The 12,435-nt window shown below is 40.9% G+C and overlaps 1 protein-coding gene and 1 long non-coding RNA gene across 5 annotated transcripts in view; one reads left to right on the forward strand and one right to left on the reverse strand.

Moving 5' to 3' along the window:
- Window positions 1-12,435, forward strand: part of Esrrg (estrogen related receptor gamma) — a 589,781-nt gene that overhangs the window by 31,971 nt on the left and 545,375 nt on the right. Inside the window, exon 1 of one of the 3 annotated variants that reach the window (XM_047520880.1) lies at window positions 7,891-7,936. The exons of 1 other annotated variant lie outside the window; for it this stretch is intronic. The gene's annotated coding sequence lies outside the window, so the exon portion shown is untranslated. Of the gene's footprint in view, window positions 1-7,890; window positions 7,937-11,026; window positions 11,123-12,435 lie in introns of those variants that run through there. One more of the 3 variants, XM_047520876.1, reaches the window with a different exon arrangement.
- LOC124961837 (uncharacterized) lies at window positions 253-8,672 on the reverse strand. 2 transcript variants are annotated; one of them, XR_007104340.1, is made up of 5 exons: window positions 6,288-6,411; window positions 4,410-4,532; window positions 2,603-2,806; window positions 2,379-2,521; window positions 253-1,845 (listed from the first exon to the last, which is right to left on the reverse strand). It is a non-coding gene; the product is annotated as an uncharacterized LOC124961837 (long non-coding RNA). The 2 variants fall into 2 exon arrangements; XR_007104339.1 differs by lacking the exon at window positions 6,288-6,411 and adding an exon at window positions 8,396-8,672 and having other exon boundaries at window positions 254-1,845.

Genomic DNA, 12,435 nt, shown 5'->3' on the forward strand with positions numbered 1-12,435 from the left:
CTAGGGACAGACGATGTTTCAGTTTTAAATAGGGTGGGGAGGTGAGTGGGTCCTCCTAAAAAGGGCGACACTGAAGGCTGTTTAGAAGGAACTGAGGATGGTAACTGTTATCCACTGGTGTTCCTTGGGATGTTGGTCCTGAGAAATGTGAGCAAGAAAGAGTTTCACCACTCAATCAGTTTAGAAATTATATGTTTTAGACATGTACAGTGCTTATTAGCATATTAAATAATTTGCAAAGGCCTGATAAAATTAAATCTGTTTAATTCAGATACCTTTAACAATATTTCCTTCCCTCTCTTTCCTCCCTTCCTTCCAGGTATGTTAAAGAAACTAGACCATAGCTCTGAATCCACCCTCAGCTGTGGATGTGATCTTGCTGAGTGGTGATTAGTGGGGTTTACCAGACAGGATGGTTCAGGTAAAGAGCATTGATTCCAGAGTCCTGGGCCTCAGTAAAACCCTTGAATCTGCCACTTTGTCCCAGAGCAAGGTGAACTTCCTTGTAGTTTTTGATATATTTTTTAAAATCTATAAACAATAATAATGCCAACTATGCAATGTTATTGTGAAGATTAAATAACACTTAATAGCTCTTGGTAAACTAAAAAGTACTACAGACATGGGTGTTTTGTGTGCTTTTTTTTATTTGCTGTTTGGGTACTTGGGATGAGTCGATTCACTGTTCTTCTGTCTACTGTTCATTTACAAAGAGCTTTGCCAGAGGATCATTGAAAAGGAAAAGGGATTGAATTAACATTCTGGGTTTGTGCAAGAGCTAAGAACTATCCTGTTCTGGATCCGAGTCTAAACTTGGGTCCTGTTACCATTAGGCTCCAATTGCTAAATTAGCCAGCCACAGGCCATTTCTCCGCATTGCTCAAACTTTGCTGTACACTGAAATCATGTGGGAATTTTTCAAAAGTACTATGGCTTGATTCCGAACCTCGGACTTTTCTGACCTAATTGCTATGGGGTGTGATTCAAGCATCAGGAATTTAAAAATCTCCGTAAGTGATTTTATGTGTGGCCAAGTGTGGCAACTACTGACATAAGTTAGTCCTTGTGTTCCTCATTTTTAGAAGTCTGGCTATGTTAAATTGTTACTGTAACAAAACCCCTGAGATAATCAACTTAAAAAGAGGAAAGCTTTATTTTCATTCACAGTTTGGGAGGTCTCAGTTCATGGTTGGTTGGACTGTCATTTTGGGGCCTGTGGCAGGCAGCACATCATGGAAGGAATGTGAGATGCAATAAACTGCTCACTTCGTGACAGCCAATTAACAAAAGAGAGAGCAAGGGAAAGTGTCACGTACCAATACCTTCTTCAAGGGCATGTCCCCAGTGACCTAACTTCCTTCCACTGGACCTTACCTTTTAAAGGTGCTACCATTTTCCCAGCACCACAGACTAAGGACCAAGCCTTCAACACATGGACCTTGTGGGAATATTTAATGTCCAAACTATAGCAGTGGCCAAGAGAAAAGCTCACAAGTTGATTATGGTTACAGACTGATGAACTTGAGTCTCTTGTTCTCTAAGAAGGAAGAAGAGGAAGAAGGGAGGAGAATTGTTTATCAGCTACCTACTTTGACAAAACATGGCGCCATTATATGCATTATCTCATTTAAACCTCCCCCAAACCCTGATACTTAAAAATTATATTTTTCATTTGAAAGGTAAAATATATAATCCTAGAAGACTAAAGAAAATTCTTTAGGAATTTGAAAATGGGACATTTGGAGTGCCTTCTGTGTCCTCTCCACAGTCAGTGAATTCTCCTATAGGTTTACAGTATTTTTTCCCATCTTCTTCGTTTTTCTTTCCTCAGCTTTCTGGAAAAACCTGAAATAAAGCATGTTTATATCAGTGTCATATGAAACCAGTGTTAACATTTTTTTTGAGGAAGGGATAATAGGATTTGCATTTTAAGTTTAAATCTGTTTGAGAAATGAAGGCCTTTATTCCCCTATAAGAAATTCTAAGGGAATTTTTAGGCCAGTACACAGTAATGTAGAAATTTTATGATAGAGAGGCCCTTCTGAGCGAAGCACTCTGGTCTGTGGCCCATCAGTAAGGCTGGCCCAGCGTTTCCCATTTTCCAGCTTACCTAAAGCATTTTCACATAATGGGAACATGTGCGGACAAGTGTTCTCTGATAATTGTTTATTCATTTAGCACTTATGGTGCATCTACTGTTTGCTGGGCTCTACAAGTCAAAAGATAACTAAAACATCTGTTACATTAAAGACAGCCAAGACCTCTGAGCAGACAGAGTAACAATAATTAAAGTATGAGTATAGTCGCATAGGTCTCTGTGTACTATAGGTGTGTCGGTGGCAGTGGAGACAAAGAAGTGTTCACCACACTGGACTTACAGTGGAGAAGCAGGGAAGCATCACTGTGGAGGAGTTCAGAGAAGAGGTGACTTTTGAAGCTTGTAGTGGGCCCACTTATGCCAGCCTATTGGGGATCTCCAAAACAGTGTAGGAATCATGACCCAGAGATGGTAGGGCAATGACTAAAGAGGAAATCCAGACAAGGAGAAGTTGAGTGGATGGCCACCACTGCAATAGCAGTAAGAGGCAGGAATGAGACTCACCCTCAAGGGTTCTGACTCTAAGTTTAGTGTTCTTTCCATGACACGAGTTTCCTCTGCTGCTTCAGCAACTGGCAAATCCACAGAGGTGAAAACATAGTCTGTAGCTTGTGGCATCGGGTGACATCTTGATTATTTTTTCCAGTTGAACCTGGTTGCCAAGGAAAATTATCTTTCCCTTCTACACCCAGGCAGTGAAAGTGGTATCTGAAATGGAAAATTGTGACTTGAAAGAACTCCGGAAAACCTCATGTTGGAGTAGAATTCTGAGGTGGACAGTGCTTTTTCAGAAATTTATGGTACAGTACAGGTGTCTACAAATACTTAAAAATCACTAATACCATTTGCCTTGGGTGTTATGTAATTTTACATTCTGCATATTAGATCTTATTCAAATAAATACAACTTTATGTCAGACTCTCCTAAGTAATTTATGTTCGTAATTTTTCATCACCTTTATTACCAGCATAAGCTGACCCCAATTCACTGATGATTCCCAAATAAATTTCTCCAGCCACAAATCTGTTCTTAATCTTTCCCAGGGCTGGTGGAATTGGGCTGTTCTGAAGGGCTTTAGATGCAACATATCTCAAACCAAATTAATTATTTTCTTAACCGTTTTTTTGTATCTTTTTAATAACATACCCTTAACTCCATTGTCTAAACCAGACACGAAAGTCTGTGGATTCCAGTCCCCTGCCAAATATCCCTCCAGTTCCTCCCCGAGTACCATGATTTTGCTTCCAATCCTCATTCTTTGCCACCTCACAATTGCAGTGGACTCCTAACTACTCCTCGAAACAATGACTGTTCTCCTCACTCTCCTACATTAATCCACCTTGCCCAACCAGCTTAGACCAAAACAGAAACCTCATTTCAATTCAGTGTTCAAATCTTTAGAATAGGCTGCTGTATTTTCCCATTGTCAATTAAAGGAATTTCTTTGAGGATTTCATTGTGTCTCAAGGTCATCATTCTGAATACTGATGATTATTTTATTATCTATGTTGCAGCCAGTATGATGTTTGCCTTAAATTAATATGCATCTTTTTAAAGTTCATTTAAAACAAGTTTTTAGATAAGTTGTTCTTAACCTTTCTGGAATCATAAAGCAATGTGATGAACGTGATGGATTTCTCTTGAGAACAATATACACACACTCACATGGCCTACAACTTTAAGATCTTTGTAACTCAGCTATGGATCTCCAGGTTTCAGCTATCGTGACACCTGGTTGAGGACCCCTGCCTGATATGAAATTATTTTTATGTCAGAGGTATGCCATACATTCCTATTTTAAGTAAATGTTCTAATGAATTTGGTTCTTTGTTGCGATGTGATTAGCCGTCTGTTTTCCCAGAGTCTGTACCACATACTGTGGACAGGGCAATTGGTTCTTCCAAGCTCTAGGACTTGGTAAAGTCCTTTTAACTAGTAAACTGTGGTAGGAATCAACTTGGGTTCTCAACCATGGGACCTGAATTCCTGTCTCCACATGCTCTACTACCTTTGGGCAACATTTTAGAAACATAACTCAGGTACACAACTAAGCACATCTGACATAATATTCTATTTGAATTAATGGCATCCTTTTCATTTCTACTATATCATTTTCCACAACAAAAACTTGGATAGAAAATGAATAGAACCATTTGATACCTAAGAATAAATAAGGAGGACTGGGGATTAGCTGACTGGTACAGCACTTGCTTGGCAAGTATGAGGTCTTGAGTTCAATCCTCAACACCACAAATAAAACCACATAAAGTAGGAAGAATAAATAAGGAAAGGAATGCAAAGAGAGGCTTACTGAAATTAGTTCCAATCAGGAAACATGCCAAAAGTTCCCTTCAGGTTCTAGCACCCAAGTCTCTTCATTGGTAGATCTCTGCTTTTCAACTAGCATCAGGATTCAATTCAAACTACCTGTAAACTGAAGACATCAGGCAACATAGACTGAATTATATCAAATTAGGTTCATACAACAATGTAGTCATGTTAGAAAAGAAGTTGTAGGCTAGTATGAATACTAACAACATTTTGACTGAAATGATAGGCTGCTGCTATATGTGGTCATTAACAATTTTATCTTGTCTAACAGGGACACTTGGAAAATACGAATTTGAATATGCTTTTGTATATGAACTTAGTTTTTCTGAGCTACCCTTAACTATACTGTGGATTAGAATATGAACTTGGCTAACTTTACCTGAGTTCTCTAGAATCTTTGTAGTATCCTCCAAAAAAATCAATCCCACCATGGGCCAAATATTCTTGCTTGCTGTTTCTCTCCTTCTAGCTGAGCCTTTGCAAGAACCTTGGAGATTAGTTCCATCTTGCGTAGGCAGGGAACTGAGGCCAAACGTGGGTAAATAATTTGCAGAGGTCACACATTGCTGACCAGTTGCCAATTGAAGGTGAGCTTACACATCTTCTGGCCATAAGTTCCCACTTGTTCTATCTTTTAAATCAGAAAGCATTAGTTAACTCAGAAAATGCAAAATGGATCAGACAAAGGCTCATCAGCTAAAACCCCCATAAGGATTAATTTTACGATAGTTTTCCAAATACTACAATTATATACTTGTTCACCCTCTTCACCCCCACATCCACTTCTACTTCATAATATGCTTTTCCAGTTAAATAATTTTGTCATTGATCTGACTTGATTGTTTTCAAGGGACTGTCTGAAATAGGCAGAAACAGGTTTATAGTTTCTTTAGTTAAAAGGATAAAGCCTTTGTTACATAAAACTTAAAAATTTTATCAAATTGAAAAGTAGCATCCTAGCTATCCAAAGGGCAGTTTTGTGTCAATTAATGTATCAGAAGCTATTTAATGAGAGCCAGTGCTGTACTTGGCACTATGGTAGGCAGACAGGAAAAGACAGAGAAAAAAATGCATAATACTGTCAGAAAGGAATTGAGAGGTGAAGAAGGGATTGAAAAACAAACCTCAGAAACAATTAGAGAACAGTGATGTTCTATGTAATATGAACATTGTGGAACAACGAGAGAGAATGATCAATAAACCCAAGAATAATAAATAACAGCTTTGTGGGCAAAGTAGGATTTGAGCTTGGCCTTGACCAGTGGATAGAATTTGCCTGGAAAATAGAATTTAAAGAGGCAGGAGGAGGACATCGAGTGCTTGGGCAATGGCATTGGAATAGGAGTTAACGGGGTTTGTGAGATGAACAATGGTTGACCACCCAGATGGACCCAGAGTCCATGATGCCAGTAGTTGGAAATTAGGTTGAACAGGAAGGTAGGTAGGTAAGCAGAAGACTGATGGAGCTGGAAGCTCCTGAATTTGAATCCCAGCTGTGCACCTTCAAGCACAAAACTTCTCCATGCCTCAGTACCCTAGGTAACAGGAGATGATAACAGTCTTCCTGTCTTATTGTTGAGGAGATTTAATTCCATTCACAAGTTCTGAGCACCAGTAAGGTTTACTACATTGCTTTCTATGTGTTCTATCTACCTTAGTAAGCATTTTCATGCCCTTTGGTGTGGTTGGGAAGTTAAATTTAACATGCTACAACAATATTAAATGATTATATTTTATGCGAAGTCAGACAATAAAGACTTGAAAGTAGTCAGAGTCTGAACTTGAATAAATAACAGAGAGCTGTTCTTAAGTAGAGTTGAACTGAGAGAATCTCAGTTTAAAAAGTGTCTATTCAGACCTCTGGAGCACTTGAATACTCTACTCTGCTCTCAGACATCTCACCCTGGGGAAGGAAACCATTTGGCCGCCTGCACTGGCATGTGGATTGGTGACAAACAGCAGGGACAGCATTTGTCTGAAAAGAGAAAAATGAAATTGGATTTCAGGGGATTAAAGTTAGTCACATTTTTGTGGTACTTTCCCTTTGCAGTGGGTCTTTAAGAGTCTGATTCTGAGGTGGTTAAAAAAGTTGGAGAATGAGATTGAATATTAACAAGTACCTCTTGGTTAGTTATTGGAAAGTTACCCATAGCATCTATAGAAGGTCTCTGCTGGCATTCTGAATAGGCCTTTGCCCTCTTAGAAACACTAACTCTCGTAACCTCTAGTCATGGGCTTGACTGCACAGTTCATCCTTGTGGTATTCCAAGGAGACTGATAAGCAGAGGCAGAGGAGCCATGTCCAATTGTCAAGGGTGGAGAGGCACCGCTCAAGTCTTGGGATCTGGCCATTAGTCAATAGTCCTCTGACCCTCTTAGACTACTTCAGCCAGGCTCTTCTCCAATTCTGATTGTCTGGCCTTTGCATAATTACAGTGTCTTCCCTGTGGGATTTGCTAGTGATTCTTGGACTGTGATGCTAAAGCAAAGAGGCCCAACAAGTTACTTGCTATTTTCATTAAACTTAGCCAGCTCTCCAATAGTTTACCTATTTAAGGTTAACTATGTTTAAAACTACAACAGTTGCAGATTACCTTAGATGAGTTAAAAAGTTTTTCTTTCAAGCAGCTCTGCTTTTTCAGATTGAACATTCTCCTTGGCACTTTATTTTTTGAAACCTTGGCTTCTGCTGTCATTTTTTAGGAATTTGGAATCGAGTGGGCCTGTGATTTTACCCATAGGTGATAGTGACCAAGGTCAAGCAGGAATTTTGGGGGGAAAAGTCCTTAATCCATTCTGCTACTCTATAAGGGTGATTAGTAATAAAGAAGGACAAAGTGTTAGCCAAACCTGGTGCTAGATATTTATTTATCAGGAACATACACATGGTGAGTAAAATACACAATGTTATGATTAAGAGAAGTTACATAAAACATACCAGACAGTATACAAATAAGACAAAGTAAATATTATAAGAAGTTATCTGTGCTTTACCTATCATGTGGTCATACCATCTAAAATACATTATTTTTGCTGAAGTAAATATTAAGGACTGTTCTTGAGACCTTTCCTACTGATTCTGAAAAATAATTATAAAAGTGACAAATACAGTAAATAGTCCACAGTAACATCTTTGTATTTTTTAAAAAAAGTTTTCCTGCCACTGTAGGATAAGTCAAAAGCTGGCTATCCTTTCTGCCCTTCCAAACTCCCCTGGTGGGTCTGATGCTAGGAGGCCCTCCTTCCTGAATTTTAGGTTTGTCCATAGGGCCCCTCAAATAGGAGCTTGGACTTCGCTCTTTCTGTTTCTGCTTCCTTCCCCTCCCCATTTTTAAAAGGCTTTAAAGAACATCTCTGGGAGACAAAAATAGCCCCAGTTGTGAGAGGCCTGCACACTGGGAATGCAACCGAGACATGCAAGTCAGCAAGTGCAAGCCGCGAACATGAGTGTCTGGCCCTGGGTGGATGCTCCTCGCTGTCTTGGTGCCGATTCTCTGCCTGGGCCCGGTGGGTAGAAGGGAGAAGGGTTTTTCAGGGTGGGAGGTGGGTCGGGTTGGTTTGGGATCCGATCGCCTAAGAAAAGGAAACCCCAGCATTCGGGCTCAGGGGGCTCTTCGTTCCCCTCCCCCCACGTTTTTCAAATTTATTTTGCCCAGGCGGGGATTGGCAACGGTCAGAAGGGAGCAGTTGGTACTGAGTGTCACCCTGAAGGTAAAATGAAAGACAAAAGATGAACGCATGCTTGCTTTCCTTTTGCAGCGGCTGCGGCGGCGGCAGGAGCAGCAGGATTTAAAGGGGAAAAAAAATCACACGCACATACACACATATATACACAGCCAGAGGCGTCAATTATGCAAACGCAATAATGCGATCAGATCATGACAGTGCCGGGAATTTTTTTAAAAAATATAGATATTTATTTTTAAAAAGAGAGAGAAACGCATGCAAACAGAAACGTGCACATACCACGTAACCACCCGAGGAGAACCTGGCAGCCTCTCTCTTCTTCTGCCAAGTTATCATTGAGAAAACAGACAGGCATCATGACGTCCTGGGTCACAGGGAGTGCGGACCGACGCTACCAAGAGAAAAGGGAGGCGCCTCAGCGCTCCAGCTAGCCGCGGGCGCCCCTCTGCCCCTCGCAGCCTGGCTCGGTGAGTGCACAGCCGCTCGGGACGCGGACCCCCGGTGACAGGCCGGCCCCGTGCCCGCAGGGGCAGAGCCGGGGGCCGTGCCCTTGCCACCGGCGGGCCGGCCAGCACCCCCTCGCCTGCTGAGGTCGTGGGAGCCCAGTTAAAGGAGGCGTGTGTAAGATGTGCAATGTTCCTGCATGGGGGTTTTGTAGACTTTCATAGCCAAAGAAACCGGCTTCGGCTTCTTTAAAATCCCCGACGACTCACCTGATTAACCTGCTGCAGTTCTGACCCTGCCAAGGTAACTGCTCCAAATCCTTATCATCAACATCTGGAGACAGACATTTGCATCTGGGGCATTCTTTATTTGCAGTCCTGGTTGAAATCTGTATTGCTCCCCCCTTCCCCCTTCACTTGCTTAGAGTCTCTTAGAGGAGAAAGAAAAAAAAAAAAAAAAAAAAAAAAGAAGCAACCCCTCCCTCAATAACACAACCATAAGTACTGCCCACCTCTTGTAGACTTGCCTGACCATGACTGCAAAACTGTCAGCGTGCGTGCTAGAGACACAGATAAATCCTAATTGCAATTAGATTTGTTCTTCAACACCCCTCCCATCCCCCTTCCTGAATAGAGACTTCAGTGCTTGGTAAAGTGGCAAAGAGTGAGGGCAGAGTTCAGCACAGGCACTGGGAGGGGTTAGGGGCAAGGGGATGTGGAGCAGGGGTCTTGTGGGAGAGGGTGGTGCCAGGAGTTGAGGACTGCTGTCACGGGCTGGAAAATCCTTCTGGTGACTGCAGCTGCTGTAGTCCTAGGTGTCTTCCTCCTGTCCTCTATGCCTCTTTCCCTCCCGTCTCCCCAACCCTTTCACCTTCCTGAGGGAGTCGCTGAAGTTGCACAGAGGTCACCCGACCCTCATTGAAGTATTTTAAACCACCCCCTCCCTTCTGCCCCTGAAGTGTGTGAGAGAGTCTTCAGGATAGAGTGCCCCCCTCCCTACCCCTGTTTGGTGATGGGAGATTCTCAGGGAGAGAAAGACACCGAGGGCAAAGCTCCCCTTCACCCCTCCTCCTCTCCTCTTCCGGCAACCTTTCCCTAGCTGCACCCCCTCCCCCTTTCAGAATCTTAATGAGCAATTCTGGAAGAGTCCGGAAAGGCCTGCAGAACCACTGCCCCCCCTTTCCCTGTGCCTCAGTGCTGTGGAATGATTATGTATGTGTTTATTTATTGTGCTTGCTTGGGTTATGTTGTGAATTGCCACATGGGTCTGCTTTTGCTAGGGAAGCACGTTTGCTGTGTTTGTGTTGTTGAATCAGAACCAGTGGCAATGTGAGAAGAGGGACACACAGAGAAACCAAATAATTTGGCTAACATAAACCAAAGGGCAGTGTTGAAAAGGGCACCCTCTTACCCCCAACCCCTGCAAAAAAAAAAAAAAAAAAAAAGAACAAAAAGAACTAGAGAAAGAAAGAAAAAAGAAAGTCAGCGAATGGGTTAAGAGAAGCCCTTAGGTCCACACATGACCACCCACTACTTTTAAAACACTCCTGCTTAATACTTTAAAGTCAAGATCTAGAGACCTGCTGATGTTGTGAAGTGTGTTTCAGAGCAGCTGAGTGACTTGGTCTAGTTTGAAGAAAAACTTGTTTCTCATGCTGCCCAAAGACCCAATAGGGGAGTGTGTTTGGAAAATGCCAAATTCAGAAGCAGCAGGCAAGAGGAAAAGAGTCAGAAATGTCTTAGAAGAAGACAGGGGATGGAACTTGGGAGTGGTTTCAGGATCTTTTTTTTTTTTTTCTTTCCCCCTCCTGTCCAGTAGATTTGATGTTATCAAAATGAGTTAACCAACCTGAGAAACAGTTCTGTCATTGCGAGAAAGAGAGGGAAATTTGAACAGTTCTCAAATCTGAGCTGAGGAATGACTGACAGAAGGTACACAGACGTGCTGATGGAGATGAATTGACACTGATGGGGTTTCTTTTCCTTCATATTTGAAAAGAATCAACTATAAAATGAAACGGGCCTAGCTGATCTTTGAAACAGATTTGTCAGTTATGCACAGCTTTGTTATTTTTCCTAAAGCAATTCTCATAACTGTTTAAACTTGCATTGCATAGAATTAAATGTGTATATATTGGGAATGGTATCATATTGCGCATCAACCTTTCCATTGACTGGGGTGATATATGTAGATAAAAGATGGTTCTTTTTCTTTAATAAATCAAAATAGCATGTAAGTCTTCGTGCATGATATGTACTAAAATGTGCTGGTTGTCTTTAGCGGGAATTGCCTGGGGAGCTGAGGGAGTTTCTGATGGGTGGTGTTTTAACAAAATAGAGCAGATCAATCGATTAGGTTTCCATGTGTGTGCGGCTCAATTTATTCTGTACAATTTTTCCAGAAATTAAAAGGTTACCAAGAGAGTACCATGTTCCCATCTCCAACTGAGCACCACTTATTACTGCAACAGTATTTCAATATTAAGTGATCTTCAAGATATTTCATCTTTCATTTGAGTTCTGAATTTGAATCAGCATGAGAATGGCAGAGCAGCAAGATAAGGTATAACTCACCACATGAACCTCTGAGGGGCTCCTGGGAAAGTGTTGCTGAGAAAAATATCCAGACCTGTTCTTGGTCACCTTGTTTACAGGAACATTTCAGTTGAAGCTAGAATTCTAGTGAGAATCTGCCAGAGGTAATGGACTTATGTTTGAAATTGATCTTAAGTGTCTCTTTTTTCCTCCTTAGCAGACGTGCTATGCACCTTGGCAGAGAACACTCTAGGCAAAACTTTTCTGACACTCCACGACATTTTCTAATACAGAGAAATCCTTGGATTAGTGTGCCACAGGAAAGGGGGTTATTTATGAGGCTCTCCTTTTGTTTACAGATGTGTTAGTACCAGTAACTTGAGTCTTTTTTTTTTTTTTTTTTTAATGTCTGTTTGCTTGGTTCTGTTAAATGCAAACCAGATTGTATTTGGGGGAGGTTCAAGTATGCCTTACAGATTGACCTATGCAATTGGTTTCAGCTAGACATTGAAGATATTATCACACTAATGAGGGCTCTTTATGGTATAATACAGATATTTTGTATTTGTTTCAGAATTGTTGGAAAACTGTTGAAATAGAAAGATTTTGAGGGAAATGCCAAAAGCCACATTAATGAAGAAAAACACTGTTGAGATACTTTTGAATAATAGATAGGATATGTAATGGTCAACCACAAGATAAAATTTTTACACAGTATTTTTATGGCTTTAAATTGGCTGCATTGTAAACTAAGCTTACTACTCTATTAAGTCATTATACTTTTCAATTATTTAACATTTCTGGCGGAGCTATCTTCTGTGGTCTTTTTCCGTACACATCAGAAATGATATGTACAGTAGTAATTGCTTGTTGTTAGTGTGAGGACTTTGCTGTGGAGCAAGGTTTAATTTTAACTTCTAGGGACAGACATTATGAAGAATGCAAAGAGAAAAATGAATGTTATAGAAATAACCCTCACCCTATGAAATGGGGATAGCTACAGCATTGAAATGCACCTAATACAATCTGAGTTATGCTCACTAAGAAACCTTGACAGTATCTGCCTTCTAGGTACTGTGCATTTGAAAATAGTATATCTCCATTTAAATGCAGATCTTCAGTTTTCTCCAGGGAGCAGTTGGTGAATCTTTCAATTGAACCACTGGTATGAGAAAACCTACTGAAATTTCTCCATGAACAATAGAATCGGTCGTTTTGAAATAACAATTACCAAGTATCATAATGTTGTGATTTTTAAATTCATTGAAAAATCTCTTTATAAAGTCAAAATAATGTACCGGGCCCTCTTGTGCAAACAAAGAAGTTTTCTCCTGTCACCTT

The sequence above is a fragment of the Sciurus carolinensis genome, chromosome 12 (assembly GCF_902686445.1).
Source record: "Sciurus carolinensis chromosome 12, mSciCar1.2, whole genome shotgun sequence".
NCBI lineage: Eukaryota > Metazoa > Chordata > Mammalia > Rodentia > Sciuridae > Sciurus > Sciurus carolinensis.